General features: G+C 47.1%; 1 protein-coding gene across 3 annotated transcripts in view; it reads right to left on the bottom strand.

The window, feature by feature from the left end:
* Positions 1–11,707, bottom strand: part of LOC126544339 (uncharacterized) — an 803,357-nt gene extending 791,650 nt beyond the window's left edge. For all 3 annotated transcript variants that reach the window (XM_050191622.3, XM_055062080.2, XM_050191623.3), the window contains exon 1: positions 10,994–11,707. The gene's annotated coding sequence lies outside the window, so the exon portion shown is untranslated. The remainder of the gene's footprint in view (positions 1–10,993) is intronic.
* Positions 11,708–14,017: the final 2,310 nt, after the last annotated feature.

Raw genomic sequence — 14,017 nt, 5'->3', positions numbered from 1 at the left:
TATCAATATTTGCACTTCGATAGTAACCACGTTAAACATTGCAAGACTAGCATTCTGTTTCAAAAGAATCTGCTCTGAACAATCCGGGTTTCCCAAAATTGCGGAGTTCTAAAGAGCGCTTTAGTCAAACACAATTATCCACCAGAACTAATTAACGACCCACTAAAACGGGCAGACGTGCATGACCGTAGGACGCTTCTGTCCACTGCGAAGAAACCGACTCCCTCACCCCATACAAATCTTGTCCTACGCCATTCTGTGTCAGTCCCACTTGTTTCAGATGTACAAAAAAAAGAAGCACCAAAATATCCTAATGCAAAGTGAACGCCTCAACGACATCTTCGCTGAGCCGCCTACAGTAGTATACCGTAGAGCTAGAAATATTCAAGATATACTATCACCATCATCAAAGAATGACTGCCCTAACGCCATTGGAAGCCATCCTTGCCGACAACCGCGATGTAAAGTATGCCCCTACATGAGTACATCGCAGCAGGTAACTAGTACGACTTCAAACTTTCATTTAAATATCAAAGGTGATTTTAACTGCTATACTAAAAGTGTAATATGTATGCTTGAATGTAGACTGTGCAAGAAACAGTACATTGGACAAACGAAGGGCCTTTTAGATTGCGCTTTAACAATCACAAATGCCACGCTAATACGTTGCCCAACCTGCGCATCTCAAAACACGTGCATCTCCCTGACCACTCATTTGATAAGATGAAAGTCACGTTGCTTGAATCGGGATTTCGCTCAAATTATGATAGAGAAGCCCGTGAATCCTTTCCTATCTATAAGTTTGATACCGTCGCGTCTCGTTTGAATGAAAGTGTAGGAAAATTGAGTTGCCTGTTCTCATAGCCCGTCACATCTTCTCTCGTTTCCCCCTTTTTTTTACCAGTACGGCTCTGTGTTTCCTTTTTACTAGCATGTCACTATTTTTAGTTTTTGTTTTTATTTTTATTTCTTCATTTGTTGTTCTTGATTGATGACATAGCACCTATTCGGTGACGTTTTTCGCTGCCACCTGACAATTCTTTCGAATTTCATTTTTGTGCGTATCTTCAAATGATGTGTTTGCAAACGCCATCTGTTTAGACATGTATCAGCTGTTCTTCAGAACGACTGACACGCATTCTGTTCGCGCATTTTTTTCGGTTTTTATGTAAACATATCTTCATCTGGTTGATATACACATGTATATAAACTGTACTTACGCCATACATTGTATTCTGATGAAGGCCGGACTCCGGCCGAAACATCAATAAATCGCTTCATACGCGCATCCACTTCCCTGTATATATATATATATATATATATATATATTCCCGGCCATATGTGGCCGTGGCAATTCAATTCCGGGATATGTACGCGCAAGCGTACATATCCCGTCTGTGAAATCGGCGATTCGGGTCGGGTCAGCTGTCTCTTTCCTTCGCGCCTGAGGCATAAGCCTACATCATCAGAACACTGCTTTCTCTTTCTCCAGTGTTTTCTGCTGATTTCTACGTATATACTTGGAAGGCCGCCTGCTTTGTGGTGCCAATGGAAGTGCACATCCCCACGCCTCTGTATCGGATGACGATCTCAACGGCTGCTGCCTCCAGGAAGCGGACCGGCGACAGAGCGACAGAGACTGCGAAGACACTCGTGTCTACTCGCTCAGCAGTGAGGATTTGTCCAATGATGACTTTGAACTTGCGCGGAGCTACAAGGTCAAGCGAAGATACACCAGGGCGTCCCTGTCCTCAGGGAGGGCCTGGCTCACCCATGCCTTATTTTTGACCACGGGACGCCTATTACCTTCTTTCGTGCTGAAGTAAAAAAGCCGCGAACTTCAAATGGAATGCCAGAGGTCTGAGGACCCGTATATCATACTTCCGTCAATTTGGTTTACGCGCAAGCGTACTTATCCCGTCTGTGAAATCGGCGAGATTATATCGGAATCCGACGAGCTGGAACAGCGAAGCGAGCGCCTGTAGGTGGAGAGGAGGACCCCGCGGCAGTGTGGGGAAGGAGGAAGGCGGCGGAGCGTCGCGGAGGAGGAGGGTAGGCAGAGGTGCGGTGGGTTGTGTGTGACTTTAACGGAAAAAAAAAGTATTGTTGTTGTAGTTTGCATTGTTATTTCTTCATTCGTGCGTTCTCTCTGTTGGTGCTTCATCTTTTGAAAGCGAAAAGTGCAGCGCCGTTACTGCCTCTCGTTCAAAGGCACCTCAATAGCGTTGTATGGGTAAGGGAGAGGGACAAACAGTAAGAGAGAAAGTTTGGGGTACATAGGGGAGAGTAGTCAAGCAGCAAGGCACGAATGAACATGAAGGCGGCGCGGCTACAACCGCATGCACAGGTTGGCGCATTCCAAGTAGTCAAGCAACGCCGAAAAGGCGTGCTTGACCATGGAGGAATGCGCGGAAATGAAACAAGAGCGCCTGGGTACTGTCCGACGGGAGCCCGAGGTGACGGTATGCTGCGATGAGGGTTGCACGCGCTGCCGCGCGCGCCGGACACTGGAGTAGTAGATGCTCTACAGTCCGGACATCGGCGCACCTGTCGCAGAACGGTGCGCCGTTACCTGTCAGCCGGTGTACCCTCTCAGCTGTCCTGCAGCAGCCGACGCGAAGACGAAGACGCAGGGCACAGTCCTGCCGGCTCAGGCCCCCTCCTCTGGCAGTTACTACGGGCTTTGTGCGTGCTCTGGATGTACCGGATTCGTCTGGCGATCGAAAGGCTGAGTGAGAAGCACGAATAAGCAACGGAAGCGGCGGCAGGCCGAGCGTTAGTCGACTGACCCCGAAGTCGTCGGCAAACGCCGGGCACGAGCTGAACAAAACCGGCAATAGGCGCGGGCTAGGCGTGCCCAGGGGGCTCCCGAAGAACTTTTAGGCGGCTCGCTACAATGCGGTTCAATGCACAAATAGGGAATAATAGCACCCATACGCTTGCGCGTAATCCGAGTTAACGAAGTGAAACGTCACTATCATTTTAAAAACCTCTTCCCTATATTGCTCATTTCTGAACCAAATACATCGGTTTTCCCTTGACTGGCTAGTTACGAAACTTTCGTCTCGTCCACATGTAGTGCGTGCAGCAATGTAATCATCCACATCCACACGAATTTTACGTATGTTGCCGGCAGAGTAGAACCTCATGACGACAATCAATATGTCAGCATGAATATTGAAAAAAGAAACTGTGGCCATTTAACGTAAAGCTATTCCAATCTGTTTTTCTTCCAATCTCCTGACGTCATATTTACGTAACCACCGACGCAAGCATCGGGCGGTAACCCGCAGCGTTGTTTGAAAAGCTCACTCAGACAAACGCGCTCCTCGTTTATAGGAGGTCCTTTTTTTTTTTGCTTTCAAAGCGAATAGCATTGCTTACATTGAGAAGTTTCCTTATCGAATTGACTGACAAGAGGTGAGGAGCACGCTCAAGTGGAGAGGAGTTCGATGGGGCCGAGCCAGCACAATGAAAGTAGGTAACCAGATCAGGAGGTCACGTGATGCCGGCGTCTGTGATTGGTTGGTTCCCTTCCTCTTAGCTTGCCGGTGGCTGGTCGAAAATCACGGCGGCGTGCAACTGAACATTAAACAGGCCGCCAGAACGGATCCTCAGCAAAGAAGAGTTGGCAAAGTGATGTCGCATACATTCCGAAAGGGCTCGATAACGCTATACTGCCACGGAAAAATGTTTATTTACGCAAATAAATCCATGCTCCGCGCCCGCTTCGAGTAGCTAGTGCCAGAGCAAGCGGCGGGCAGCCATCTTCTATTCCTTTCAGAATGGGGCCGTCTCCTGCTATTCAGAAATAAATTAAATTTTCTTTGGCATATTAATGTGCCTTTAACGCGTACACGTCACTTTGACGCTATGCGTTTTCGCTGTTTTGTGACGTCGCGTGACAGAGAGGCGAAGTAGGCGCAGTCCGAAAACGTTTGATCAATGACAGAGTACTATGGCGAAAAAGGTGTCGAATGAGAAATAATTATTTTTCTTTTGTTCGGTGTAATCATGCATAATCAGTAGGCACACATAATATCAGATGGGGCTCTGTAGCGGTTTTCATGACGTCGCGTGAGAAACAGGCGTAGTTGGGGAGGCCCGAACATTTTTTCACCAATCAAAGAGGGCTGATAGCAGAATTAGAACAGAAAAGTTTGGAATAGCTTTATGTTATATCGCCCCTGTATCCGTCATACTTATTGGAACATATCCCCGGCAGGTCGCTTCGACTGCAAGAGGATTAAAGAAACGTTATTAACAGCCATAAGCTTCGATCACGGGTGGTGGGGGGCAGGGTGCAAGGGTGCTCCCATCCCCCTCCCGGACTTGTCCATTGGGGGGAGGCAACCCACCCCCCCTCAGCCGGAAACGTTAGACAGCCCCAATTACCCGCTGCATTTTGTTGTGGAAATGTATATTGCTCTAATCTTGTCACGTAGTTCAACTCAGAGCGCTTTTCTCGGGTATGTCATTACTAAATAACCTGCATACAGCCACCAGCAAATCTTTACAAAGTTTGCAAGAACCTGTTTAAAAAACTTCACAGCCCTTTTACACCATTTGTTTGCCTTGAATCACTACCGACTGCATTTTTTGGTTACAAATTCGCAAGAACAGCGAGTCAGAAACCGAAACCTCCTTTAAACTCTTTATTAGCTCGCATCAGTTCGATTTGACCAGGTGGTCAACTACTTCCCTTATCTTCATTTCTCCAGTAGAGATGGCACGTCGGCGGCTGTCACGTGACTCCGGGAGGTACAAGCGCAATGGCCTCGTGTGAAGCCCATTCTGTTAGCCCTACGTTACCAAGTTTTCTACGTAAAACTTGATGCAAACGCACCGCTCCCCAACTCCCACCCCCTCCCGGGAAAAAGGGGTTGCTACACCTCTGTTCAAGACTACTAGACCCTCAGTCCCTGCAGGTGACTTCAAAGCGCGTCACTAGCTTTGGGGAAGCGCCAAGATTGACTCCAGAGGCAGGAGTATTATCTCTTTTGCCGCAGACCATGTGCGTGTCGTCTGAAGGACGGCATTTTAACGTATCGGTGGGGTAAACCATAAAGCAGCTGCTTAAACTTGATAATGGTGTCACGGCGATTCGCTTTGAGTGTACAATAGTTTATGGACATAGATACACAAGGAAGCAGCCATATTAGTGGAATTGATCAATCTTCTTCTAATATCTTGCATGCAATTAATCAATTAAGATTTAAGGGGCATCAAAATGATGCATATTGGGAAGAGATTTTACGCAATACAGCAAATATAATTGTGAAAGCAATGAAAGCATTCATCTGCTCGTTTACAATGCCAGAAAGGTGAGCACGCTTCGATATGAAACTGGAGAAGTTAAGTGCAGCACGCCGAAAGGCAGAAATGAGGTATAGGCGCACGAAGTCTGTTCGAGGTCTCGAGATTTCACGGCGCATAAGAGAGCGAACCCAGCGTCCTATGGACAAACTAGAAGAGAAGCGATGGAAATCTTCCGGTCAGTCGCTTAATCGTCGGAGACCTCATCGAATGCAGTCACATCACTGTGGATGTTTCGAAAGATGGCTGTCCTACATATGGAGGACCATAAAGGGTCTTCGTTCTTGTCCGAATCAAAGGCAGCGTTTCTCTGCTCCGGCCTTCTACCAACGCCACTCGAAATTTCTGGTGGAAGGGTTCTGCGCAAGGATTGTTGCATCAATACTAATGCAGCTCTTAGTTTCGTCGCTGGGTCACGCGTACAAAAAATGAACAGGCCAGTTTCATTCGAGGAGCATGACGCTGCATTGGCGACCTGCAGGCGTTCTTCGTTAGCAAGATGGCTTCCCGTACGTTGCCCTATGCCACTCTGGAAATAGTGCACATTGCGAGCTGATCAATTACTACAATGTGTCATGGTAACAACGGCGCCATCCCTAGACAATGGAAACCGAGCCACTTGATCCCTATCCTGAAATCTGTGAAGTCTCCACTCGCCTTATCATCATATCGTCGGACGGCACTTTCCAGCTCCGTGAACAAAGTGATGGACAGAATGATCCTTGCTCGACTGGAATGGCACCTTGAGCGAATCAACGTCTATCCTGATGTCATAGTGGACTTTCGGTGAGGTCGCTCAGCGATCGACAACCTTGTTGACCTTACCAGGGTTCAAAAACAAAAATACCTCAAGCGTCTATATCAATGGCACATTTTCTGGATGTCAAAGACGCATACGACAACATCGCCGATACCCGCCGTGGTTGCTTAGTGGCTATGGTGCTGGGCCCCAGGATTTCTAAATTCCAGGAGTCCCCAACTACGGCGTGCCTCAAAATCAGATCGCGGTTTTGGCACGTAAAACCACATAATTTAATTTTAACGTTGCCCACGAGGCCTACTAAGCTCACTAGAGGCTTAAGGAGTTGGTGGTCAGATGTAGCAGTGGATTACAAGACTATTTGACTGAGAGGTGCATTTTCGTGCAGACCGAGGATGGTCCAACATCGGCAGACTACATCTGGCGTTGTGTCGTGATGCGCCATGATGGCCACAGGGAAGGGTGTTGTGCCCAATGTTGTTCAACATCGTCCTCGTAGGACTTTTGCTGAGTAGTCACCACGCACAGTTCATTCCTCAATATACGCTGATGACGTTTGCATTTGTTCAGCAGAGGACAACCATGACATGGTCTTGTCTCAGTGAACAATTACATCAGTGGGTCTACGGCAAAGTGCGCATTGGGTGCCTTTACGCGGAAACCTATGTCATCGTTACTCATTTCAATCAGTGACTAGCTTGTGTCTTATGCTAAGACGTATCCACTTCCTTGGAGCCATCATTGACCACAACTTTTCGTAGAGCCCTCACTGCGTCTATCAGAAGAAGTTATCTGCTGCTACTCAGCTGTTCGAATTCTTTGATACGAGCCGCCGCAGTTTTGTTACCGGCGTGATAAGTGACGCGCCAAGTGACGTCAGCAGGGGCTCTACAAAAAGCGAGCACCTGCATGAGTGCAGCCAGACAGCATTCTAGCTGCCGCCCAATGAAGTACTACACAGCCTTCTTATCGCTTCTTGCTGTCTTGAATCTGCGAACATCACATACTTGTGCAGGAAAACTTCGGGCGTACAAGTGCGATTTAAGAGCACTGCAGCTGTGAGCAGGACCCAGTTCCTCGGACTTCTACGTTACAGTCTGCAAGAATTATCAAACACATGCAAGACTAACATTTGTGCTCTGGAGAGTATGCAAGATCAAGCCCTACGCACATGTTTAACCTCAAGGCACCTCAACACTAGCAACAGTCTCCGTCGAAAGAAAACATACGATCCAGATCAACGTCGCTGTCGACTTTCTCAGAACGCGCATTCGCCACCTGTCAAAGATACCCGACAATGACTTAGCTTTCCTGCCGGCAGAGTGACCTCAAGCGACTTTTTCGCCTGTGATTAGTCTCATCAAGAGTGTTTACCGTCAACTTATGCATCTGCGTCGAAACCTTTATCTCTCTTGCGGTGCCTACGACAGCCTCAAGTGAACCTAGCTTCTCCCGGACTTGAAAAGGCCAATCATCGTTCTCAGGAAAGAGAAGCTTTCTCAAGTTCTCCTAGTGTCTTCAATTGCCGACTGCGTAAGCTGAACTCCCCTCTTGGTTACAAGTGCCAACTAGCCTCTCCCGCTGCGAAATAACCTTGTCTTACTCCTGCCGCATTGCAATGCTCGATAGCCCGATGTGTGAGTCCTGTAGGTGCGAGCACCTGCTGTGTGCCTGCCCCCATCACGACGTCCAACGCCTCTCTCTCTCAGGACAACTTTAAATCGGTTGGACTCGGGACAATTTTCTGGGTCAAAGATAGTCGGGCCACGGCCACATCCATCGCTGGCACAAGAAGCTGTTCGTGTAGTAGTGCAGTTCTTGAAGTGCACCGGTCTGATCGACCGTTTGTAGACCTCTGCATCCTTCCACGTGCACACGCAGTGTTCAGTCTGCTTATTATTCTTTCTATTCCCCCTTTCCTTACACCTGTGCAGGGTAGCAAACAGGACGCTCGTCTAATAGGCATCCCTGCCTTTCTTCTCCTTGCTTCCTGTTTCTTTTGAACACTTGATCAGAAATGCGCGTCAACTCCCGCGGTGATAGAGCCATTAAAGCACTTACTCTCGGGTTGAAGTGGTCGCTGCATAGGGTGCCGCTATTATGCCAAATAATGTTGAAATCAAGCGTATTCAGATTTAATTAGAAGCAAACGCACAGAGGCATTATCCAGAAAAAGCACAAAACAATACTCATTGCCGAACGCCATGGCTGAGCAAAAGTTGAAAGGGAATTAGAGAGAGGGATAAACTAAGAAGGAAAGGTAGGGATGTTAACCAAGGACGTGCCCGGTTGGCTACCCTACACTTGGGGAGGGGGAAAAGGGAAGAAGAGATAAGGAGAGAAAAGAAAAATAATAGTCAGCCATTCACAGTCAGTCGCCGAGGAATCTCCCCTGTCACAAGCGATCGCGGTTCAGAGTATGGCTCCCAGAGCGACGCAGTGCGCTCTACTACCTCCTCGTTGTATGCGCCCACTATTGCCTGGATGAAATTCATCGCTACTGTGCTTTAGTTTTATGATTGATAGCGTTCTATTGATGATGTGAAATATTCAAAACTATTCAGAAAATACTCTCATTTGCAAATAATGACTATTCAACTCAGGACCGAATTGAATAGATAAATACTCGATTCGTTATTCGAAAGTTTCGGATATTTGCCCATTCCTACTTTTTGCAGCCTTCCGCTGCACTGAAGTGACACCACGACTCCATAACCGCCCGCATTTACGCTGTTAAAACTTAAAATAAGATTTTATTAGCACGCAGTGGCAGACCATGTTAGCCTTATTTACTTGCAGTTTAAGTGAACCAAGTCATACTTAGGTCACCGTTACAAGACATTATAGAGACGCTGAAAGGTAAGTTGGGGCCTGAATAACAGAAGGGTTGTATGTATATAATATTCTGGTGAAGGCAAGATGAAGGAAAACGAAGGCGCCGCAGAGTTTCTTGTCAGAGCAGAGCTCTGCGTGGCAATGACGGGAATAGGCCGTAGAATGACCGGACCCTAGTTCGAAGGGCATCACCGCGCTCTCTGATTGTAGCAGCTTTATGGGAACGCATATTTTACAGAATTACGGTTTCAGGTAAGGGATTATGGTGCTATCCCACTGTGCTTCTTTTTTAATTGAAAGGCGCTAGAACACACTTAAGCCGGCATACTGTTTTTGAATTACTTTTGTTTCATTTGGAGCACTTTGCTAGTGTATTCTTTGCCCGTGTTTCCATCGACTTTGTTATAATCATATGTAATGTGACTATAAACAGCAAGTCTAAGTATACTGCAACGCAGGCTTAAATACAAGCCTAAATATGCAGGAACATCAAACAGAAAGCTTACATATACTGGAACAATATTAATAAAAAAAGATAAGGACGGTAAGGATATCTTATATATCTTATAGTTGTATAATAGCTGACCCCTCTTTGTGAACTTATTTATGCCAAGGACCTACACGAGGGCTTGAGTTGCGCACCTACGTTTATATGGGCTCGCATACGCTATTTTTTTATAAATAAATAGGGAGCGGGGATGTTTCATGCCAGCGATTCTATATTCTGAGTCAGAGTGCTACTGATTAAAAAAAAAGAAGAAAGAAAGACGGAAAGGATACGCTCCGCTATTTCAGGACATAGGTCTGTGACCACTAATCAGTTTTCTGGGCCAGTAATCTACTCGAGCACCACATGTCAAACGAGAGCACAAAATGAGGCAAATTTTCTGTGTGCGTATGCTGTCAACCAAAGCAAACAATAATGCTCATCTAATAATAGTACAAAAGGCTCGACGGCACGTAAGGAGCTGCACTCTCTAATATATCATGTGGCGAGGGGGGAGATGCCTAAAGCACGCTACATTTCCACTGAGAACGCAATCGCTGGGCCTGTCGCGAGAGGAGACATTGTAGTACGGAAGCATGGCGGAAAAGAAAGATGGCGCTATGTTCGATTCAGATCGCAGAGAAACGCAAATTAAGGCGAACATGCGAGATAAGGAATGGTTTCGTTGAAAAGAAGAGAAGGGACAAACAAACAAACACAAACAAACAAACAAACAAACAAGCAATCAAACCAAGAAAGCATACACAGTACTTGTTTAAGAGGACTCTCATATACCAGTGCGAAACGACGAAGGGAACGAAATAACGAAAATGACAGAACACCGGTCTTAAATGTTTTGGACGTATATCATAAATTGCGACAGCGAGAGCAGCTGCCACAAAGAATTAAAATATGAAAATCTTTTGCCAAACGTGACTACAGAGTTCGGTCGCGACAGAACTTTTATGCACTAAACAATGATACGCGTAGATAGAAGGCGTTTGTACTCGCGCTGCTATCGTGAATAAACCGATGTAACATCAAAAAACCTATTGCAACTGGAAAATTCTAATGAGTGCGCAATGACAGAAGGAGAAGGAACCATTAATGCGTGGGACATCTCTCGCAGAGAGGGAAGCTTTCCTTTTAGTTCCCAAAGGCAAGACGACGTCTCACTTCTTGCTAATGTCTTTTTAAAGTATTCTTTCCTGTTAAAGCTGGCTCAGACGAGCGGTGAACCGTACATCCCACCAACAATCTGTAAAACTTCAGCAGCAGCTTGTCACAGAACACATGCATTGTTGCCATTTTGCTTGTTTACGCGTATCTGATGCAGCCTTCGGTTGACTGCTTTCTTTTCCCGCACTTGCATAAACTCAGGCCTTCGTTGGCACCTGACAAATGTACGAGACAGCGTCCGCACACCGGGAAAAGCTATTCCATGTATTCCGAATGGGCTAGGCGAACGCAGTCTTAAGAACCGCCGGCGTGCACAGCACATTGTGAGAATGAGGCAGTGATGAGATCGCCGACTCATTCTCAAGAGCGCGCTGCCGCCGGCAGGGCAGGAAATCAAGGTGGTTGGTTATGCTCACCTGGAGCTACGCGGCCGTCTCTCGTCGGGCGGCAGCGTGTGCGCCGCCTAATCCGTCTTGGCGCCTTCACAGGATCGAGGACAACAAGCGCGCAGTACCACACGGAGGTTGTCGCGCAACTGCTGCTGCCGGATCGGGTAAAGCGAGCCGCGTGGCCGTCGTAGTCATACGTGCGCCGTTCACTGTGATGAGTCGCAGAACGCGCAGAAGCACCGTCGCCGGACGGCGAGCGCACGCCACCTGATTGCGTCGTCGGCACAGCTGCTGCCTCGCTCGGAAGAGAGGTGAGGGTGAGCGGCGGCCAACTCAGGCCTGCGTTAGGCTTACCGGCGCACGGACTTTTCCGCTGCACTGCTTGTGGCAAAGCGACACGGATCCAAGCCCAGGCGCTGCTTGCGCGGCGAAGGGTCAGAACGAAGAAAGCTGGTCGCGGTGGGTCACGTGTTCCCTTTGCCGCCGCAGCCGCTCCCAACAGCTGGCGGCCTGACGCCGGCTTCCCAGGCAGCGGCTGCCGCGACGCGGACCTTCTGAAAGGTCGCTCCACGCGCGATGTTTACCCTTGGTCTCGCAACCACGCGCACGCCCAGCCCGAGTCCAGAACTCGGTCAGGGGCACCGCCAGGGTGCTGCGCAGCACAGCGTGTGCGGCAGACATGAATCCTACATGCGCATGCCTGCGACCTTGACGGTGGGGTACCGGTAAGAGCGTGTTGCAGAAGTCACTGTGATGCTGCAGGTTCGGAATTCATTCAAGTGTGGCAAAAGTGACATCCAAATGCAATAGCCAAGTTATACAAAGATTATCATTTGGATATTTTTCTCTCTTGCCATTTTCGATCAGATAATAATTCGTGTTGTTCTAAAGGGAACGTCGTAGTGAAGTAATCGTTATTCTGGAGCGATATGTCATCGCGAAAGAACAACATTTGCAATCCCGGTCTTTTAGACGGCCAGATACTTCTGTGTTTACGGTATTTCTTCGATTCTTTGAAGATAACCAAAATATTGTGAAATTATTTCTCTATGGGGCCGGCGGCGGTGCGCAGCTGCTGGAGCGCTGACGCACGACATCTCTTTCGCGTGAATAGCGATGGAAGCATATTTCTATGTCGCATGCAAGAAACACACTTCATAAGTCAGCGCTCGCCTTCTTGCGCACTCGGTAAGTCGCGACAGATTACTTCAGCCGTCAAACTTAATTAACGCTCGCGTTTGTGATGTTTTTTCCGCCATATTTATTGCAACCCATTAAATACGTTCACATGGGGGTCACAGCATATGTCTATTTTAATTTCTTGCTGTGCTCTTCAAGGTGGAACTGTCGCCTTGAAATGCTCATGCATTACCAGAATTCGCCTCTGAATTCCGGAAGCCTCTGCTTCTCATGGTCTTTGACTCATGCCATATGGACCTTAGACACCAAGGTCCTTTGCGTTGCACACACTTGCGACACAACTCCCCTGAAAACGTCTGACCCCTTTCTCTAAAGTGTCTTGAAGGTGGAGGTGGCCGCAGATACCTCTCAGGCAAGAAGGACGAACTTTAAAACACTTCTCATCACAATGCCGGTATATCGGAAATGAAGGCAATTACCATCGGGAATAGGAACTGTAGCGATCCTTTACATCCATTTATATTTTGTGATCACCAAACGCTCCGGTCTGGCCAGTTCTTTAGACGACGTATATATGGTGCCGACATCCGAGTAAATAACAAAGCGAGAAAATGAGGATTGAAATAGTCATTATTGCGACCTTTTAACATTCTAAGGTCGCATTTAAGCATTGTTTCCAGATGCCTCAGCGGGGCGATTTGGCATACCTATGCTCGGTTTCACAGCGTGCAACGCCGTGGAAGCTACGAAAGAAGTTTGGTCCCCAAAAAAGTACCACGGCGCGCGTTTCATGGTCAATTGGCTTAGAGATCAAGCTCTGAATCAAAGGAGCGTCGGTTTGACATCTCGCCTGACACCTCTCTTGTTTTGTTTGTGATTAATGGAAAATTTGTCTCACGTTGACCTTTCGCGGCTTCTATTCAGCCTCACACCAGATTCATAAGACACGTGACACCAGGAAGTTGGTGAAACTATTAGCCAGTCTAGGGTTTCGCTGCGCGCATACAGCTTATGGTCGCGTCTGCCACGCGAGCATGCGCGTGAGGCTGCCGCGACTGGCTGCAAAGGAAAACAACGAAAAGCGAAATGGCCTATAACAGCGAATTGACAGGCGTATAACATAGCTTGTTCATTTATAATGATTCAAACTTTTTTCATTCATTAGTGAGCCTAAGTAAGAACAGTTTCGCATATTTGTCGGCAAAAAGACCCAACTGTATCTTAGTGCTAATGGAGCCACGGTAAAAGCTCTCGATATAGGCTCGATAGCGTCTCACGCATTATGCGAAACGAGGTTCGGTGTTCTTAGTTCGTCACAGACGCCTCCAACACAAGGCTTTCCATTTTCGTCTTCCATTCCCATTCCCATTTAAATAATAAATCTTGCTTAATGGCATGACCTTCTCTACTCGCCATTTAAGTGGTCATTGCAAAGTTCAAGTTCCGGGGCCAAATTTTCGATGTTGTTTTTGTTTGCCAAGAACTGTTTGATTTGACTTGATTTGATTTATTTGGTTACACCATCAAGACATTCTCATTGGTCATAATAGAGTGTGTAAGCGCAACTGAACGAGAACGTAGAAAGAAAGAGATGCACAGAGACAGCGCTAATTTCAACTATAGATTTTATTTTCGCACGCATCGATAAATATATACCTTACGAGCGGAAACAAACGTGAAAGCAAAAAAAAAAAAAAAGAACTGAAAAAGAAAAAAAAGGCATTCAGTGGTTCATGTCGATGAATCGCCCACGTGTCCAAGGCATGGTCAAAACATACGTTGCAATTGTTATAACGATAAACCGAGGAATCGTATCTCTTTTTCAGATAGCGACACTGATGGCTTGCTCACGCAACTTTCCTCTAATTTTGCAATTTCATAGGCCTGCACAATCAATCAATGAATCAATGA

Source organism: Dermacentor andersoni, chromosome 1 (assembly GCF_023375885.2).
Source record: "Dermacentor andersoni chromosome 1, qqDerAnde1_hic_scaffold, whole genome shotgun sequence".
Lineage (NCBI taxonomy): Eukaryota > Metazoa > Arthropoda > Arachnida > Ixodida > Ixodidae > Dermacentor > Dermacentor andersoni.
The sequence above is the reverse complement of the archived record's forward strand: the minus strand, read 5'-3'. Positions and strand labels throughout refer to the sequence as shown.